Genomic DNA, 18,932 nt, shown 5'->3' on the forward strand with positions numbered 1-18,932 from the left:
ATTACTCATTTGAAGAAACTTAGAACTACAAGTAGAATTGACCCCATTTCAATTAACCTGACAATGTTTGTATCAATTAAAATGTAGAACTGTAACTTAAATCGAATGGGTCAACTCTCCAACTCCCCAACCTAGAAGTAAATCTAACCTAGCCTAACCTAACCTTATGAAACAAAATTAAACTGATTGTGTTGTCCCGTTGTGTTTGCGGTACCGTTTCATTTAGCTTCGGTAGTGAAACCAGTTATCGAGCAGAAAATGGTTCTGATGATTCCGATGAAAGTGACGTAAAAGATTACGAATATGGCGTGCATTAAATGAAATTGAAGGTTCCAATATTAGTGTCGCAACTAGAACTGAATGATTTTATTAGAGATCTTGGATTGGCGAAAGACGGCGCTGAATTTTCCGCTTCAGTTCTAAAAAGAAGAAATCTTCTAGAGCCAAAGACAAAAGTTTCATCCTATTGCGACAGGGACAAAGAATTCAGAAAGTTTTTCGTTAAAGACGAAGAGACGTCTTTAGTGTACTGCACTGACGTTAACGGACTAATGAACCACTTGAAGAAAAATGTGTACAGAGACAAAGAATGGCGATTTTTCATTGATTCGTCAAAACGCACCATTAAGGCTGTTTTACTGCATAACACGATTACTTACGCTCCTATCCCTATAGCGCACTCAACGGTCATCAAAGAAGAATATAACAATGTTAAAATGCTTCTTGAAAAAGTTAATTACACGAATCGCAAATGGCAAATATGTGGTGATCTCAAAATCATAACAATGATATTAGGCCAACAATCGGGTTTCACGAGAGAGCCATGCTTTATATGCCTATGGAATAGCAGAGATCAAGCCAATCATTACAGCAAAAAACATTGGCCTTTAAGAGATTCATTCAAACCTGGTTCTCATAATATCATCAACCAAAGCCTCGTTGATCCAGAAAACATTTTACTACCACCCCTCCACATAAAGCTTGGGCTCATGAAGCAATTTGTCAAGGCGTTAGACAAAGATGGATAATGCTATAAGTATATATCCCTTAAATTTCCTAATGTTTCAGACGCAAAATTGAAAGAAGGAGTCTTTGATGGACCACAGATTCGAATATTGACAAGAGATACTTATTTCGTGAGCCACATGACGAAAATTGAAATGGACGCTTGGGAAAGTTTTAAAGCAGTAAACGCAAATTTCCTCGGTAACAAAAAAAGTCCAGACTACGAGAATATTGTTGCGAAAATGGTAAGAAACTACAAAAAGTTAGGCTGCTTGATGAATTTAAAACTTCACTTTCTAGATTCCCATCTGGATATGTTTCCAGAAAATGTTGGTGATTTCAGCGAAGAACGAGGGGGACGTTTTCATAAAGACACAAAAGTGATGGAACAACGATATCAGGGTAGATGGGACGAGGTCATGATGGCTGAATTTTGCTGGATGCTGAAAAGGGAAACGAATGTAGGTCTTAAACGTAAGCGTAACCCTTTGCATCGTTCCTTCGATGAAAAAAGGACACGTTATATCAGGCAGAAAGACTGAAGTAGGTCTATAAATCAATTTAATTACGATAAAAAGCAAGATAAAATCTAAACACGAACGATAGTATAAATATATCCCTTAAATTTAAGAAAAGCAGGGAGAGAAAAATTTTGAATAAAACTCATATTCATTTGCGTGTTTAAGTTACAGTTCTACATTTTAATTGATACAAACATTGTCAGGTTAATTGAAATGGGGTCAATTCTACTTGTAGTTCTAAGTTTCTTCAAATGGGTAATGTGCGTCTAAATTTTTAACCACCTGTAGTACAATGAAATGAATTTTATTGTGTTACAACGGGAACACTTAAGTTAATTTGTGTTGTGTTAAGCAAAATTTCGTTAGGTTCTGTTAAGTTAGGTCAGGTTTTTTTTAGGTTAGGATAGGTTTGACCTCTTTGCAGTTCAAGCCCAAGCTGATTCAAACGGTACCGCAAACACAACGGACAACACAATCAGTTTAATTGTGTTTCGTGAGGTTAGGTTAGGCTAGGTTAGATTTATTTCTAGGTTAGGCTCGAGTTGACCCATTCGATGTAGCACACATTTGCTCCTCGGAAAATATGCTTCCAGAGCTTTACGTGTAGTTCAATAAATTTCTGTTAATTCAGGTTAGGTGAGGTCAGGTTCTGTTGGGTAAAGTTATGTTAAGTAAGTTGATATCAGGCAAGGGTTGATCCTTCACAGTTGTCGACATGTTTTTGAAGTGAAAATTTGCATTACTGGCATTATTTTGAAATTTATTTGCCTCAGTGCATGATTTTTCGTCATTTTTTGAGATTATGGCTCAACCATGACGTGATGGATGATTTTTGATACCGAATTTGAATTCAGCGCCCCAAAATCCATAGGAATTTGTGTGTCTTGTTACCAGATCCGTACACTTTTTTTTTGTGTGGCTGTGTTATCAGTGCGGCTTGGGTCTTGTGGCGCATTTATCTGTAGTAAACGGCAGAGCAGAACGTGGTGTTGCTTTAATAAAAGAGTATAATTTGTTATTTACAAAAGACGAGCAGGAAAAACAAGCTCTAATACAATTCGTGAAAGAGCATCATCGATTGTATCCCGAGTGTGACAAAGCGTCACTCAATGTGCCATTTAAAAATTACATTTTTCGTCAGTAATTCTGAAACTCCGTCTTAATAATGGTTTGTTAATTTCAATGCTTTTTGTGTGAAACTTTTTTTTCAATGCTAAAGTTAGAATAAAAAAAAAGTTTCACTCAAAAATGATTAAAATTAGCCAATTTTTCACTCCGAATACAGGTTTAATTATAAAAAATGTAGGAAAGGTGTATGTAATTCTATTTATTTATTGTAAAATGTGGCAATTCATGTTTAAAGCCATCCAGATGGTTCCTTCGTGTGAATATCGGTTTTATACCATAAATTAAAGGTTTAAAATTTTTTGCTTTTAATATCCATGTATTTAATATTTAAACAATTGCCAATTAAAATACCAATTGTTGGTAAATATTTTTATCGATAAAAACCGTTTATTAGCTAAAATTTTTTAAATGATTTAAATGTTAAATTTTTTAATAATTTAAAATAATTATTTGTTTAAACATATTATATTATATAGAACTATATAAACCAGATATAATTTTAAGGATTTGAGGCATCGCTGATTTCAAATTTGCCATTACTTTTTGCAAAATTAATCTGTTTAAACAAATTGTTTAAACAAAGTAATTTTATAAAACTAATCGCATGTTTGTATTAAGCGTCTCAAAAACCCATTAAATAATTGATGTGGTATTTGTATTTTCTTTGCCTTTCTTATGAGCATAAACAGTTTTATTAAATTTACAACATGAATTATTTATTAATTTGTTTATTAAAAAGCGTAATTAAAGACACAAAAGCACTATTCCGGATGTAACTTTTTCCATTCAATCTGATTCTCGTATTTGCTTTTTCAAAAATAGCTAATAGCGCAATAATTTGTTTAAACAAATTGTTTAAACAAATTAATTTTGCTAAAGTAATGGCAAATTTGAAACCAGCGATGCCTCAAACCCTTAAAACTATATCTGGTTTATATAGTTCGTGGCAAAAAAATCTTATGGTCACAGAAGAGTTTAAAAGGCTGAGTTGGCGTTGGTCTTATACAACATTTTTTTATCTGCCATATTCATATTCTTAAATAATTAAAAATAATTATTTGTTTAAACAATTTTTATAAAATATCAATTGTTACTAAATATTGTTATTGATAAAACAATTTATTAGTTACAAAATTTTGGACGCTGCATAATTTTAAATGGTTAAATAATTAAAAATAATTATTTGATTGAATAATATTAATTTAAAAATAAATCAACTGATTTAAAGATTCTATTTATAATAATTTCGAATTTCGAATACAAAATTCATATTTACTGTATTTACGATTAGGATATATATATTGAGATTTTGTAGGCATAGAGTATCGTAGACCACTAATGGATGAGCCGAGGCAACACTCCCACTATAAAATAAGTAATTTATGGACTACCGGAGTCGCTCACAGACAATTTATTTCTGGTTTTTGGTAAAAATTTGATTGATATAAAAATTAAAACTTTACGATTTTCATAAGGTCGCATCCGAAATCTATGAGCAACAACTGTTGTAATTTTCAGCGATAACAAACCATATTTAGGGCCTGAAAAAGCCCATGAAATTCATGGTTTTAAGCAAAAACTGCCATGTTTGAGGCTTAAAAAATAATCCTAATAATAATTGTTTAAAAAATTTTTTCCGTAAAACACTTAATGCATTACTGAATAAGGAGTTTCCGAAATTTCATGAGATTCTACAAATAATTTATATGTTAGATTTGAGCATGAAGAAAAATGAACAATTTTCTATGTTAAACTCCATAAGAAATTAATAACCTTGGTGTCACCTGTAAATATGATTTCAAAATTATTTTAAAAAATGGACATTAGGTTTTCAGTATGAGGAACAGGTTTCCAATTGCAAATAATAAGAAATCGAAAGTCTGTCATTTTGGGCCACCCTATTACTCGTAATGCACTTATCGCTTTATAAGGAACATTCATCATATGCTTATAAAATAGAAATATTGAGGTATACAATCAACTCCTCGATGCTCGTTTTTAAAAGAAAGCTTTTCATTGAAAGTTCATTTATAGTTCAAAAGGTTCGAAAATTCAAAAAATTTAAATACCATTTTTTATAAATAAAGGCTTTTAAAATATCCGAAAAATCGTGCTGTATATTTTTTATTTAAAGAAAAGTTAGAAATTGTATATAACTATTTAGAAGTGCCATTTATTAAATCTTTTAAGATTTATAAAAAAATGTTATATATCTATTCTAAAACTATCGAGGAATAATTTTCATTGGGTGAAAATAATTCCAAAAATAGTTTATTCCGTTATAAAGAAGTTAATGAACAAAAGTTGTTTTCGGTATTGCTAATGTTCAGCCTGCAGAAATTCTTAGTTTTGGTAAAAAATGTGAGAGAAATAAAATTCTTATTATTATAAATTAAAAATAAGTAAAAAAAACACTCAATTAAAATAATATATTTTTAAAAATATCAATTTTCACGAATAAGAAAATTCAGAGTTTAACAATTTTTCAAGAAATAGGTTCAACTTTTTTACAGAAATAACTAAGAATATATTTCCGATGACTCTTTTATGATGCTTTAAAAATTCTCAAGAATTATTAAGTCATTTAATAATTTTCATACAAAATTTATAGTTTGGCTATTTTCAGGGTGTAGGCTCATTTTGCATAAGCAATTTACAAAAAAATGTAGTTTTCATGACTTTTTGCTATGTTGCTTTGTAAATTAACAAGAATTATTTATTAATTAAACTATTTTTATAAAAAATTCCGAGTTTGGCCTATTTTCGACGATTAGTCTAAAGTATTTAACGAAATCAACTAATAATGTTTTTTCGGTAACCCTTGGATATAATAGTTTGCAAATTTACAAGAATTATTCATTATTCAACCAATTTCAAAAAAACAAATTCAAATCCCATGGCTCTTTGCTATTGCGCTTTGTAAATTGACAAAAATTATATATAATTCAAACAATTTTCATAAACAAATTCTAAGTTTGGCTTTTTTCAACGAATAAGCCCGGTTTTTGACGGAATCAAGCAATAATATTTTTACGTTGACTCTCTGATATTAAAGTTTGTAAATTTACAGGAATTATTAATTATTGAAATCATTTTTATGAACAAATACAGAGTTTGGCTATTTTTCAACGAATAGGCTCAATTTGTTCACGTAATCAACTAAGAGTGTCTTTCCGATGATTCTTTTCTATGGCGCCTTGCATATTCTCAAAAATTAGTAATTATATAAAAAATGTCATAAACATACTAATATTTAATTTTGATATTTAGGTTTATTTTTGTAAATCGAATAGTATACACCAATCATAACATTGTTATTGTACATCATCTTCTATTTTATGATATAATTAAAATAGGTAAGCCTTAAGTGGTATTATTATACGATCTAAGTTCTAGCGTCGTTCCGCCTGGTGATATGATTTTTTTGGAATTCATATTAACCCTGTACTGCCTACAGTAACATATATGTAACTTTCGGTAGCCTTGACATTGTTCAAACATGACTTTGAGACGTATGGCATTTTTTTATCGCCCCGAATCATATGTTAGTCATCAGGGTAATTAGCGGGAATTTTAGTTTTGATATACACTGCACCTTAGGAATAACATGCTTAAAAATATCAAAAATAAAATAAATAAAATAATAAAAATTTCAAACGCGGTAGGGGGTTAACAGAATTTTGAGAGGCTTAGTATAAATATCTAAAGTCTCTTCAAGATTTTCACATATTTGGTTGAAATTTCTATATAGTTTAATCATGAGAGGTTAATAGAGACCTGAATTAGATAGAGTTTTTAGTTACAGTGGTTCTGTCGCAACCGCAGCGTATTCAAGTTTGGATTGTAATAATGTGTTAAATTATGCTATCAGAAAGTTCGTATTTTCAATTTGTTGTGTGGATCTAATTATATATCCTAGCGTTTGACTGGCCGCATTTGCAATTTAGCCTATGTGTGCTCTATGTGTTGCAATATGTCTTCTAACATTATGCCTAAACTTAAGCTAAATTTGATTCATGATATCAGGCTGCCCTCGATTTTTTAAATGAATAAATTGGCAGAAAATGCAGATTCCTTTCTAGGAGTGTTCAGTCCTTACGTTATTAATCTCTATGTACAGCTTCTTATCATCCGTAAAAGTAATATTTTCCGCTTTTCTTAAGTATACTGTCGTTGAAAAAACAGTGAACATCACGGGTCTCAAATTCGAGCCTTATGGTACTCCCGAAGTAGGTAAAAATGATTCTAAGCTATGTCTGGCATACTGAAAGTAATATTTTCTGCGGGGCAAAAGCTTCTAAAGCAATGCTAATATGTTAGCAGGCAAATCAATCTTTTTTTAACTTTTTAAAACTTTTAAAACTTTTGACCTAATTGAGACATTTCTCGTGTTCTTTTTTTTTCTAATAACATTTATAGTCTTACTTTGTAATGGGCTAGAATCCGCGCTTTTTAGAAAAAGTTAACAGCCGATTTTCTCAAAAAACTAAACCTTCTTTTTCTCCAGTTTTTTTTTATTTTTACTTTGATAAGGAACATATCTTTTGAGTTTTATGTGTTCTAAATCATTTTTCGGCCAAGTGATTTTATTTTCCTTAAAATACAATTTTCTTCTTGTTCCTGCAAACAATGTAAAAGAGTTAAATAAAAAATACCTCTTGTTCTTTTGCCATATGTTTCATCGTGTACAGAAAAATCTAAAATTACATTTTTAGGAAAAAAAATTCTCCCGCCCTCAAAAATGGTCCCAACCTCTTTTATTTTTTCCCATATTCTTTTCACAATTTCAGCTTACCTAAGGAATATGTCACATTAGTTTTGTTCGGGCTAAGTTATTTTTTTATGCCAGAAGAATATTTTACCCTTAAAATGTAGTTTTTGAATTTTTATCGTACAGCATGAAGGATATCGCAAAAAAAGTTATTTTTTCAAGAACTTTTTTGAATTCGAAAATTTTTATCTTCACATTTTTTGTGTCTGCCGTTGCTTCAATTTTTTCAGAAAAAACTGCCGTCATTGTATTGATTTTAAAACTTATCACATTTTGTTGATGGGTTACGAAAGAAGACTAAATTCTATTATAATAAAAAAAACACGAGAAATGTCTCCATTAGATCAAAAGTTATAGATGCTTAAAGAAAAGATGTGGGGTTTTTTGAAATACGAAGCACAAAATTAAAATGCGCATAACTTCTTGAGACTTTTTTTTTGCTGGAAAATCGGAAAAATATGTAGCGCCTAATTTCATAAAAGAAACGTATTTGCCTTTCATGAAATTTGCGACTTCAAGCGTAAAACTAAAAGCTGTTCCATTTAAGATGGATTTGGTCTGCTTCATACATTAAGCGTATTCAATTTTAAACTTTTTTAGACAAATTACGTATCCCGGGAATCGTGGAAACTTGTAAATTATTTACAAACCGTTCATTAGAAAATTCAAAAAAATTGGATTCGTACATTCGCCTAGATTACTGACAAGAAACTCCTGTGAGAAGGGCCGGGTAGGTTGGCGCCTCAGATAATGGTATTTTCGTTCAACGTTTAGAAGGGCCAGGGAGACTGGAGCCTCAGACTACGGTATTTTGAATCACTGCTCGTGTTCTTACAACTGGTAGTGCAAACTCAACGCGCCAAGACAAGCTTAAGGCAAATCCTCGCATTGAGAGGCCTCGGCATTTTCAAGGAAGACCCAAGACGATCAATTCAAGCCAGCGCGTAAGGCTCGTCTGGTCTTGTCTGGAAAACGTCGAGGCCTCGCTCGACGGCAACACTACTCATCGCCCGAATACCGCTACCATCAGAGCCCGCCCGCTCTCGGCTTTGCCGCCCGGTTCGGGCTATCGAGACGATCTAGACTCAAATACTAAACACTCTAAGTTAGTGAATAAACCCTTTTTATATTTATTTGGCTATCCCTTAATGACTTCACCCTCTTTCTCTAAAATCTTCCTTAGTTGGGAACAGAAGTGCAAATGAATAATGAATTTTTTAAATTAATTGTGCGTGTGTGCCATGTTAGGAATTTCTAGATACAAAATATATAAATTTTTTTGATTGTGAGAAAGAAAAAATTGTTAACAGGTGCAAAAGAAATAATAACAAATAATAGAAGCAGTGGTCAAAGCTACGGATACTCCTTACCGAAACCGGTGCAAAGGCAATCTGTTATGAGAAAATCAAATTTGCCTCAATTCCAAACAGACTTTCAAGGTAGAATGGATAGAAGTAGAGACACCGATAGAGAAAGAACAGAGATAATATTAAATAATTTGCATGAAATTCCAGCAACTCTGGTTTCTTTTGGAATGATACAGGCCCCTTTTCAAATAATGTAAAGCTGGCTCATTAAATTTAAAAATAATACTGAAAATAGTCCGAATTATTTCTTGAATAGTTTTATTAGGTTCACAAGATAGTGCAAAATTAACGAGCTAGACATTTTAGAAAATTTAGACGCAGTTTTTGAATAGGTAGCATTAAGTTGGTACCAGGTTAATCGAGATAATTTTCCAAATTTGGGCCAATTTCTCGAAGAGTTTTCAGACGCGTATTTAAATGAAAGGTACTCGGAGATCATAAAAAATCAAATGAAATGTTGTAAACAGAAAAAAGATCAAGATATTCACGCGTTTGTGACAAAAATGAAACAATTATTCGAAAAATGTATGCCACGTCCAAGTCTAGAATGGCAACTAAAAAAGACTTATGAAAATTTGAGAATAGAATGTAAAGTTTATATTTCCAGAAATGCCTATTTTAACCTAGATTTCCAAATGAGAATCCTAGATTTTTTAATTCGCGTCTTAAAACAATAATAATTAACATCAAAATAATTCTGGATTCCAAAGAAATCCACGATTTAATAATAATTATAATAATAATAGCTTCAGAACTCAGAACCCAGCTGGCTATTTATTCAATGCAATTAGTCAGTTGTTAGGAAACACACAGACACAATAAACAAATAAGTTTCTGCAAATACCAGCGCTTTTATACATCGCAGAAAAGAATAACATTAAGTCGGAAAACAAAATAAAAATATGAAACAGTTAAATTATGAAAATAGTAGGGATAATAAAAAAGGTGAAATAAATCCAAGTCGACAGGCTTTCGTGGATTCAAATTTAGGAAACCAAAATTTTAACTACAAATCGTGAGAACCAATTACATGCTACAATTGCGGGGAAATAGGCCATTTTCGACGTGATTGCTGGTATAGTATAGATCAGAGAAACACAAGCGGTGTTTAAAACCAATCTGAGGAAACAACATTTCACCTTATGATAGATTTAAAATATCACAAATTCAGAACGTTAGTTGATACCGGTGCAACTCACTGATACATAGGTGTACACATATGATAGAAAAACTAGGTTTGAAAATGGATTATGAGAAAAATATTCGGTGGTTACCAGAATTACCAAATAGTAAATACACGATAGAAGCGAATTTAAGTAAAATGCAGAAACCGACAATTAAAGAGACGGAAGAAGATATGAAGAGGAAGAGTAAGAAAAAGACATTAAAAGTTGGAACGAAAGTTAACTTGCGAAACCACATGCGAGAGAAATAGACAGATTTGCTACAGTGCGAAGTCTCTTCTCCCGTGTCGCCATAAACCCCACCCCAAGCCTTCCTTAAAGGTGATGTACTAGAGTCGATCCCGCCAGCACCCCAGCCGGCACAGAGAGTACAGGAACATGGTGCCCCACACCCTAAACCCTGCAAGGCGAGCGACGCAACACTGACACGAGCCATTGTGGACATCGGTAGATTAGATAAATAGGCTAGTCAAGATAGAGAGAGAAAACGAATAAGGATAGGAACAAAATAAATACTAATTTATGTACGAAAAATTAAGATAGGAAAGTAGAAACAGAATTTAAAGGGCCATTGGAATGCGATAAAGAGAAAAATTATTCTAAATTGAAAACAGTTATCGATTAAACAGAGGAAAAAATGATTCAATAATAGAAAAATTATTCGCTATTAGAAAAAGTAATTGGTATAATTTAGGAACAATGCGGTGATAAACAATACATTATTAACGCCTAAAAATAGAAAGAAAGAAATTTTAGAATTTTGCGAGGAAACTTCTGAAGACATAGTAGAAATAAATGAGGCCACAGCGAGTAAAATGAGGAAATTTAATTAAAAGAAAAGTAATGCATAGATCAGGAAAAATAATTAAGACCCACACATTTAACTATCCATATAGTAGATGTGCAAAGTCATGAACCAATAGAACAAAGGTATTATTATGAATCACCCAAAATAAGAAAAATTATGTATGCAGAAGTAGACAGATTGTTAGAAGAAAAAATTATAGAACCGTCCGATAGTAATTGGTCCAATTCAATAGTAATGATTAAAAAATCTAACGGAATATATAGATTTTTTTTAGATTATAGAGAAGTAAAAAAAATAACCAAGAAGGATATATAACCAATTCCTATAATGTCGGAAATATTAGATACATTAATATCTATCTATATTAGATACATTATCTTCGTGCATCAAAAGGATGCAATTTGGTTTGACGAATACTCCTGCTACATTCCAGCGCCTGATGGGCAGAATAATAACACCAGAATTAAAACCACATGTATTTTGTTATCTTGATGATAGTAAATGAAAAAGTAAATGAAGAAACAATCGAACCTGTTTTCAATTTTCCAAGGCCAAAAACAATTAAACAAAATTTGCAGAAATCATAGAACCACTGCAAATGCTATGAAAAAAAGGAAGTAAAGTGGGAACAGACTGATAAACAGGAACAGAAATATACGACTATTATACAGTTACTAACATCAGCACCAACTTTAGCCTGCCCTGATTTTGGTAGTCCATTCCAACTCGAAACCGATGCTAGCGATACGGGATTAGGAGCTGTATTAACACAAAACATAAACTGTGAAAATTTTGTAATAAAATTTGCAAGTAGAGGCCTAAATGGCGAAGAACGTAGATACTCCGTTTCAGAAAAAGAGTGTTTAGCCTTAGACTGGACAATAAGAAAATTTAGGCCTCAATGCGCGCGGCTCGCACCTACACGCAACTTTGCTGCTCTGTAGTTTCTGAACAAATGACTGTACACCATTCTTATATACATTTTTGTCAAATTTTTTTGGTATCTATCTGCGATGACTCGTCTCACAGGTTTTCGGACATCTTGTATGCCGCAGGCTTTTAGAGGATTCAGGCTTTCAGCTATTTTTCTGAAAGCCTGGCACATTTTAGGCTTTTACAGAAAAAAAAGCATAGAGTAATAAAGTGCATTGTATTGCAAGTTAACATTAGTTTTTTATTTTCATGTTTATCTGATCAATTAAATATACTTTTACGGAATAATAAAAATGATGATTTAACATTTGAATTTAAACATTTATTGATTTTTAAATATATCTTGTTGTAATCATATAATATTATTACTAACAAACAATTAAGAAAAACCTAATTAGCTTAATAATCATTTTACTAGAAATTCTTTACATTAATTAAATAATTAAATGATGAATTTGATTAAAAAATAATAAGAATAACGATTTTGTGCCATATATTTAAAAAGGCTTTTAATTTAAGTTCATGTTATCACAGCATTGAAGGTAAACATTTAATTACTTTTTAATTTACCTTATTATAATCATATGAAATTAAGAATCAGAAATAATTAAGGCAAAACATAATTAATTAAATAATCATTCTGTTAGAAAATATTTAGAGCAATTGAATAATGAAATGATGAATAAAAATGACAAAATAATTAGAATAATGATTTTTTGTCATGTATTTAAAAACTCTTTTAATGTAAGTTCATGTTTGCACAGCATTCAACTCTCTTGATCTGAATCAGTGAAATGTCACTGATTGTAAGTGAAAATTCAATGAGTGAAATACCTGAAAATGGATTACTGGCGATCAGTGATAAGTTACTTATTCATTAAGTGAAATAAACTTTTGCGAGTTGGCAGCCCTGGACCATTTCAATTTAGCTATCATAATAAAATAGGATTTTAGTAGATTCGATCAGATATTCACAGTAATAACCTAAAACCCATCCATTGAAAGAATTTATTTGATTAATTGATTTATTTGATATAAAACAAAATTATTTTGTTTCAAAACAGTTACTAGGAACAATGAAATAAATAATTTCTTTTAGAGTCAGTAATTTAAAATCAGCAAATTATTTCTTTAAATCAACAAAAGATTTTCTTAATCCACATTAATAATGTCCCAAGCGCTTGGGTAGAACTAATCAGTTTGATGATAAAAAAGTGTGCGACAACCTTGCATTGTAGGGATTGTAGGGTTTTGCAGAAAGCACATCAGATTTCTACCGTGTGAATACTGCACGACCTATCCTCGCTTTTATGTACATATTTGTTACTTCTGTGCACACACAAAAAATATTAAAAGAAACTTTTTCCATCAGGTGAACAAATAGACCATGTAAGTTTCTTAAAAGTCGAGTTGTCGAATCCGATTATTGAGAAAATATTCCCATGCGAAGAAAAACGAAATTTTTTTCGCTTTTTGCTTGTAGTTAATTGGAATTATCACAGTTTTAAATTGAATTATTTGTTTCATAAAGAAGCCAATTTATTCATAATGTATTGTTGGATTCAAAGGCAATGTATATTCATTTTAAACTAGCCTCTTAAAACAAAGAAAGAATATTTCTTTAATTAAAAAAATTTGTCGGTTTAAATTAACGAAATATTTCTTTAAATCGAATACATTTTTTTTTAAATTTCTTTATATCAAACAAATGTTTCTTTGACCTATATCAGAAACTAGAATTTCTTTGACTTAATGAAAGTTTTTTTTTTTATTCAACAAAACTTTTTTCTGTGTGTAACGTTAACGTAACATAATTTAAGGGTAACGTTGGCCATAAATGAGCTGAAAAATGGAAACTTTCCGAAAACAGACATCAACATTTATTTGTTAAAAACTTAATTAATAGACTTACCTTAGAAATTTGATGCAGGTTTTAACTTTATGCTTTTACTGACGGACGCTATGAAGTCCAAAACTCAAGGCTCCTTCAAAATACTTCACTCACAACTCACTTAAAAACGGAGAACTGTTCTGTCGAAAGGCTCGAAGGTAACTGACCTGAAGGATACAGATTTCAGTTTTGATTGTCTATCAGTATCCTGGAAAATTGTTGGTCATTCATACCATGAGTCATTTTCACCCTCAACTTAAGGTTTGAAAACCCTTCAGGTATATCGGACGACTGTTGCTATGTATATCTGTATACTTAAAATAGTATCTGAACATAAATCATAAAAATGAAATGCAATAACATTAGTTATAAATGATCATAATTGTCAACAATTATATGAATTACTGGGTAAAATTATACCAAAATCATACCTAACTCTTCATAAAAAATAATGTTAAGAATAAAAGTATAACAATATTAAGAAATATTACCCATGAAAGTATACGGAAATTTCACGAAAGAATAAGAAAAATTTCCTATTTTCTTATGGTTTTGTAAATTTCTCAACCTTTCCGAATTATTCCTGATTTTTCAGGAGTATTCGCTGTTCATTCCGAAATTTTTCCGAAAATTAGGAAAAATCACCTATTTTTCGGAAAAAATTTTTTCCCTACAAAATTCGGAAATTTTCCCTACAAAATGATAAGGAAAATTCCCGAAAATTTTTACAGTGTATTTAGAGGGTTATTCTTTTAAAGTTATTACAGATCACATTGCCTTGAAATGGCTTTATAACCTAAAATATCCAACAAGTAAACTATCACGATGGGCTTTAGAAGTGTTAGAGTACGATTACAAAATGTACAGACAGGGAAGCTTAAACCATGTTCCAGATACATTATCAAGATCAAACGAAAATGAAATAAAAGTTTCTCCTATTTTAGCTAGTATAGTAGAAACGGAGGAAAACGATTTTAAAGAAGTTGAAGATGGTACACAACTAAAATGATACATGTTAAAAATAAGCCAGAAGAAAATAAAAATTGGAGAATACGCGATAATCAATTATATTTTTATAGGCCCGACCGAGGGGCACATAACTCCAAATTCTGTTGTACACCGATTGCAAGATTGCGAGTTATTGCAAGTAATTGTAAGTGATTGCAAGTGATTGTAAGTGATTGAAAGTGATTGCAGTTATGTGGAATTGATTTTACGGTTAATTACGAGAGATTGCAGTGATTGCACTGTTAAGTCCGAATGATTGCAGTGATTGTATTTTAAAGTATTTTTAATTTAATTAAAAGCTATTTCAAATAAATTTAAGTCGATTTAAAATGGTTGCTTGCGATAAAGATATTGAACTCAGTTTTAAATGTACTGATAGTAGAGCCGAAATATTAATAAAACTCGAAACGTCGAGTTGGTTTGAGGCTTAATTGATAACGCGAAATAGCTGGAATCGTATGACACAAATGATTCAAATCTACTTTTGAGATATTTAAATATAATTTGACATCAAGAAATAAAAAATATATTTATTTAAAAGCGTTTCAATTTTTCTCAAAAAACGTTTATGAGTATCTTTTCCCCCATTTTTACAGTAGCATGCAAATTTTCTGTTATATTTCTAGGCGTTTTCAAGACACATCTGTTTACCTATTGTCGAACTTTCGATGATCCTTTATGGTCTATTAATACCGACTTATAAATTTTAAAAAATCTTTACAGAAAGACTTTTTTAATATTTGGAATATAACACTATTGTGACTCAAAAGATTGTTCCTTGTAACAAGATACATTTTTATAGACCTTTTGATGGTTTCTATGTTTTTCCGACAATAAGATTTTGGGTAAGATAGCAACATCAACTTGAAAATTATCAATTGTGGCAGTTATTTATTTTACTAGAAAATATAAATGCACACGATTATTATTATTTTTGGTCTCGAGCAATTTTTAAATTAAAATATAAAACTAATATTAAAACCAAATTTTTGTTATTTCATAGTATTTATTATCTAAAATAATGAAAAAGATATGCAAGGAGAACATTTTTGATCATTGATATCTTAACTTCAGAATTAATATATATTTTTGTGCAATAAATAGACAACCAAGCCGTTAAATTTCTGCAACAAATTTTTTTATTATATTATTTTCGAAAAAATCTACTTTTTTAGATCTTTTTTAAATGGATTGAAATGTTTATTTATTAAATTTTCAGGTAAATACATTTTTAACACTTGTTTTTACTGTAAATTTATCTTTTTTTTAAGTTTTTCAAATGGAATCTCAATTTGCATAATTTTTCAAGAGTTTAACTTCCAAAGGTTTAATTTTCAACTGTTGAAATTTGAAAACAGTTAAATGCTAAATTTATAACAGTTAAAAATTCAATTTTTTCGACGGAAAACACAATCATGATCTAAAATTGTCAAAAGATTTTAAATCTTGTTCAAATTATAATAGTTTTTTTTATCAAAAATATCAATTTATTCTGACGAAAAACACTAACACAATTCGAAATTTTTAAAGCTTGAAATATTTATTATTTTAAACATAAATTATTGGATTTACTTCTAGTGATTTTTCTTTAAAAATACCCCAATTTCAGGTTAAACTCAAGAAAATAGCCTGAAGTTGTTAAAAAATTGAACTAATTTTTCAAATACCAGAAATTGCCGACAAAATTCTGAATTTGAAATGCTGATTTGCGGTAAGGAAAAAACTAACAAAACCTGAAATATTTACCTAAAATTTAAAAAAGTTTTAAGTCCTCAAAAATTTATGATTTTATATTAAAATTTTTGTTTGAAAATATGAATTTACAGCGAAATTCACTAACATAAAATGTATTTAATATTTTGAATAATTTATTAGATATATTGAAAATTTTAATTTAACCCTACAAGAGTATTAAAAAGCACAAATGTTTCTTATTTCGCAGAAGATTTCCCATGATTTTTCTTATTAAAAAAGGTTAATTATAGATTAAATTTCCAAAATTTCAAATTTAAGGTATAAAACAATTTCAAGTAATAATAAGTCAATCAGGTTTTTAACAATAATGATTTGAACAACAATGACCGAGTTTTTTTGTACTCCTAAATAATTAATTCTTAAAAAATCTACTCTTATAAAATCAATGATAGCTTATTAGTCTCGAATAATATATATGTACTATGTAGGAAAGGGTGGAATTTGATAAACTAATACTTTTTTCAAAATTAAATGCCTTTAAAATTTATTCGATAACATATTGAGTTGATGTTATTTTACATGAAGGCGGGGGGGGGGGGGGCGACACATGTAACGGCTTCAAAAAATCGATTTTTTGGCTAAATGGAAGCTTGTCATCCCAAAAACATGATGAAAAAGTTTCAAAGTCGCAGTTGCATTCTTTAACCTTTAAAAGGCGCTTCGCGCTAGCCTGCCAATGCTGCCTTTTTTTCTACTTGTAAATCTTTAAACGCGTTTTTTTTCGGTTTCTTATTTTTCATAATTGCCCGGAAGATAACTTAAAAAATATTTGACCGATTGAGTTCTCCTTGCATACACTAGTTGAAATGATTGCCTTGTATGTCGATCTATTAAATTAGGACTTAGCACCCCGTTTAGCTCTTGGCTTTGGTCCTCGCTTTTCTACTGGCTTTACTTTAGATTTCAACTTGAAACTAATTATTCCTTTTAACGCTGAAAGAGGAATCTTAATACCTTCTTCTGTTAACATCGGAGTCAGTATACTTGCTCTATAATCTTTAATATCACGAAATACACGTTTTTCTCCTTTGATAGCTTCAAGTGCACCTTTATTAGAATAAGAAGACCAACTGCATACACATCCCAAACCCTTTTTACAAAAATGGTTTGATACATTTACATGAGCCTTATGACTAGTATATGCTCCAGCTTTTTTTCTTTTCCCAGTTAGGTAGGAAAATCGTAAAAGTCTTCCAATTAGAAACCCGTAATTTTCATCAAAAACGACGCACCAAGTACCTAAAGTTAACTCTTCGTCCACAGTGGGTAAAAGACTAGATGCAAGACGACTAACGTCTTCAAGGTATTTCGGTAGAAGTGCCTTAACTCGCTCTAATCTATCACTTAATCGACCACTTAAACTTTTTTATAAATATTTCTAAAAAGGCTTGATTTTTTTCCCGTAAAAAATACCTAGGATAGAAAGTGGGGATATGATTGCTATTGAACTTGCAAGAGGGTTTTTGCGTCCGATTGATGTATTGACAACTGCTATAGTGTAACTAAGAACCATGTAAGTCTTATTGTGTCCAGAAATAATATTAATACAATATGATTGTAATTATTGAGCACTTTTTTAACATATTTATGAATTTTTTAAATTAGTTTTCAATTTAAACGATTGTTTAAAGATATATTTTTTTATTATTTCGTAGAATTATTATTTTTATTTTTTTTCAGTTTTTTTAAACTGCTTTTAATTAATTTTTTAAGTGATTCAAAGCAAAATATTTATTTTATTTCTAGTAACGGCATTCAAAACAAATGAAGAACTCGTGACATCTGAAACTGAATACTTCTATAGATAAACAAAATTAAAGGTATCGTATGATTCGTATGTAACTAGGCACGATGAGTCTTTCAAAAATCATTAAATAATAATATGTTGAAAAATATTTAATAACTATAATCATATGATAATAGTATTAATAATGGACACAATGAGACCTACGATATGCTTAGTTACACTATAGAAGTTCGTGGCACGGCAGCTGGGCGCGAGAACCCTCTTACAATCCCAAAAACAATCTTATCCCTTAGATGATTTTCAAGGAAAAAAAATCAAGCTTTTTTGGAAAATATTTAAAGGTAGAAAACTCATTTGTAAAAAAAACTCAAAAATATATTTAAAATGAAAAAATGGGCATGAAATATTTGTTTTATTCTAAAATAATTATTTCTAGCGTAAGAATCATCGAAAACGTTTAATAATCTGTATTTTTTTTATATATGATTAAATTCTGATACGTTTCTATTTAACAGAAAAAATTGTAAACCTAAAAATTTTAGTTATATGTTTGCTATAATAGGTTCACAGGATTAAAATAAATAAAAAGAATATACGGGTCAAGATTTCTCAAATGTAGCCGCCTAAAAATTTGTCGTCTTCAATTTTTGTCTAAATTACACGAAGTTGTAGTCCTAGTAGGTCTATGAAAATAAGGGTTTCCAACATATAGGGGTTTCTCCTGAATATGGTTACAAAAATAAATAGGCAGTCGCGGACAATTGTCCAGGGGTGGTCCCGAAGGAATTAACCCCCAAGCGGAGGTGTGAAAACC

At 30.4% G+C, this 18,932-nt stretch overlaps 2 protein-coding genes across 5 annotated transcripts in view; one reads left to right on the top strand and one right to left on the bottom strand.

Annotated features, from left to right (window-relative positions):
• The window catches only part of LOC117180167, a 76,640-nt gene extending 62,858 nt beyond the window's left edge, over positions 1-13,782 (bottom strand). For both annotated transcript variants that reach the window (XM_033372523.1, XM_033372522.1), the window contains exon 1: positions 13,630-13,782. The gene's annotated coding sequence lies outside the window, so the exon portion shown is untranslated. The remainder of the gene's footprint in view (positions 1-13,629) is intronic.
• The window catches only part of LOC117180165 (pseudouridylate synthase 7 homolog), a 156,334-nt gene that overhangs the window by 107,904 nt on the left and 29,498 nt on the right, over positions 1-18,932 (top strand). The window lies entirely within an intron of this gene.

This window comes from Belonocnema kinseyi, chromosome 9 (assembly GCF_010883055.1).
Source record: "Belonocnema kinseyi isolate 2016_QV_RU_SX_M_011 chromosome 9, B_treatae_v1, whole genome shotgun sequence".
NCBI lineage: Eukaryota > Metazoa > Arthropoda > Insecta > Hymenoptera > Cynipidae > Belonocnema > Belonocnema kinseyi.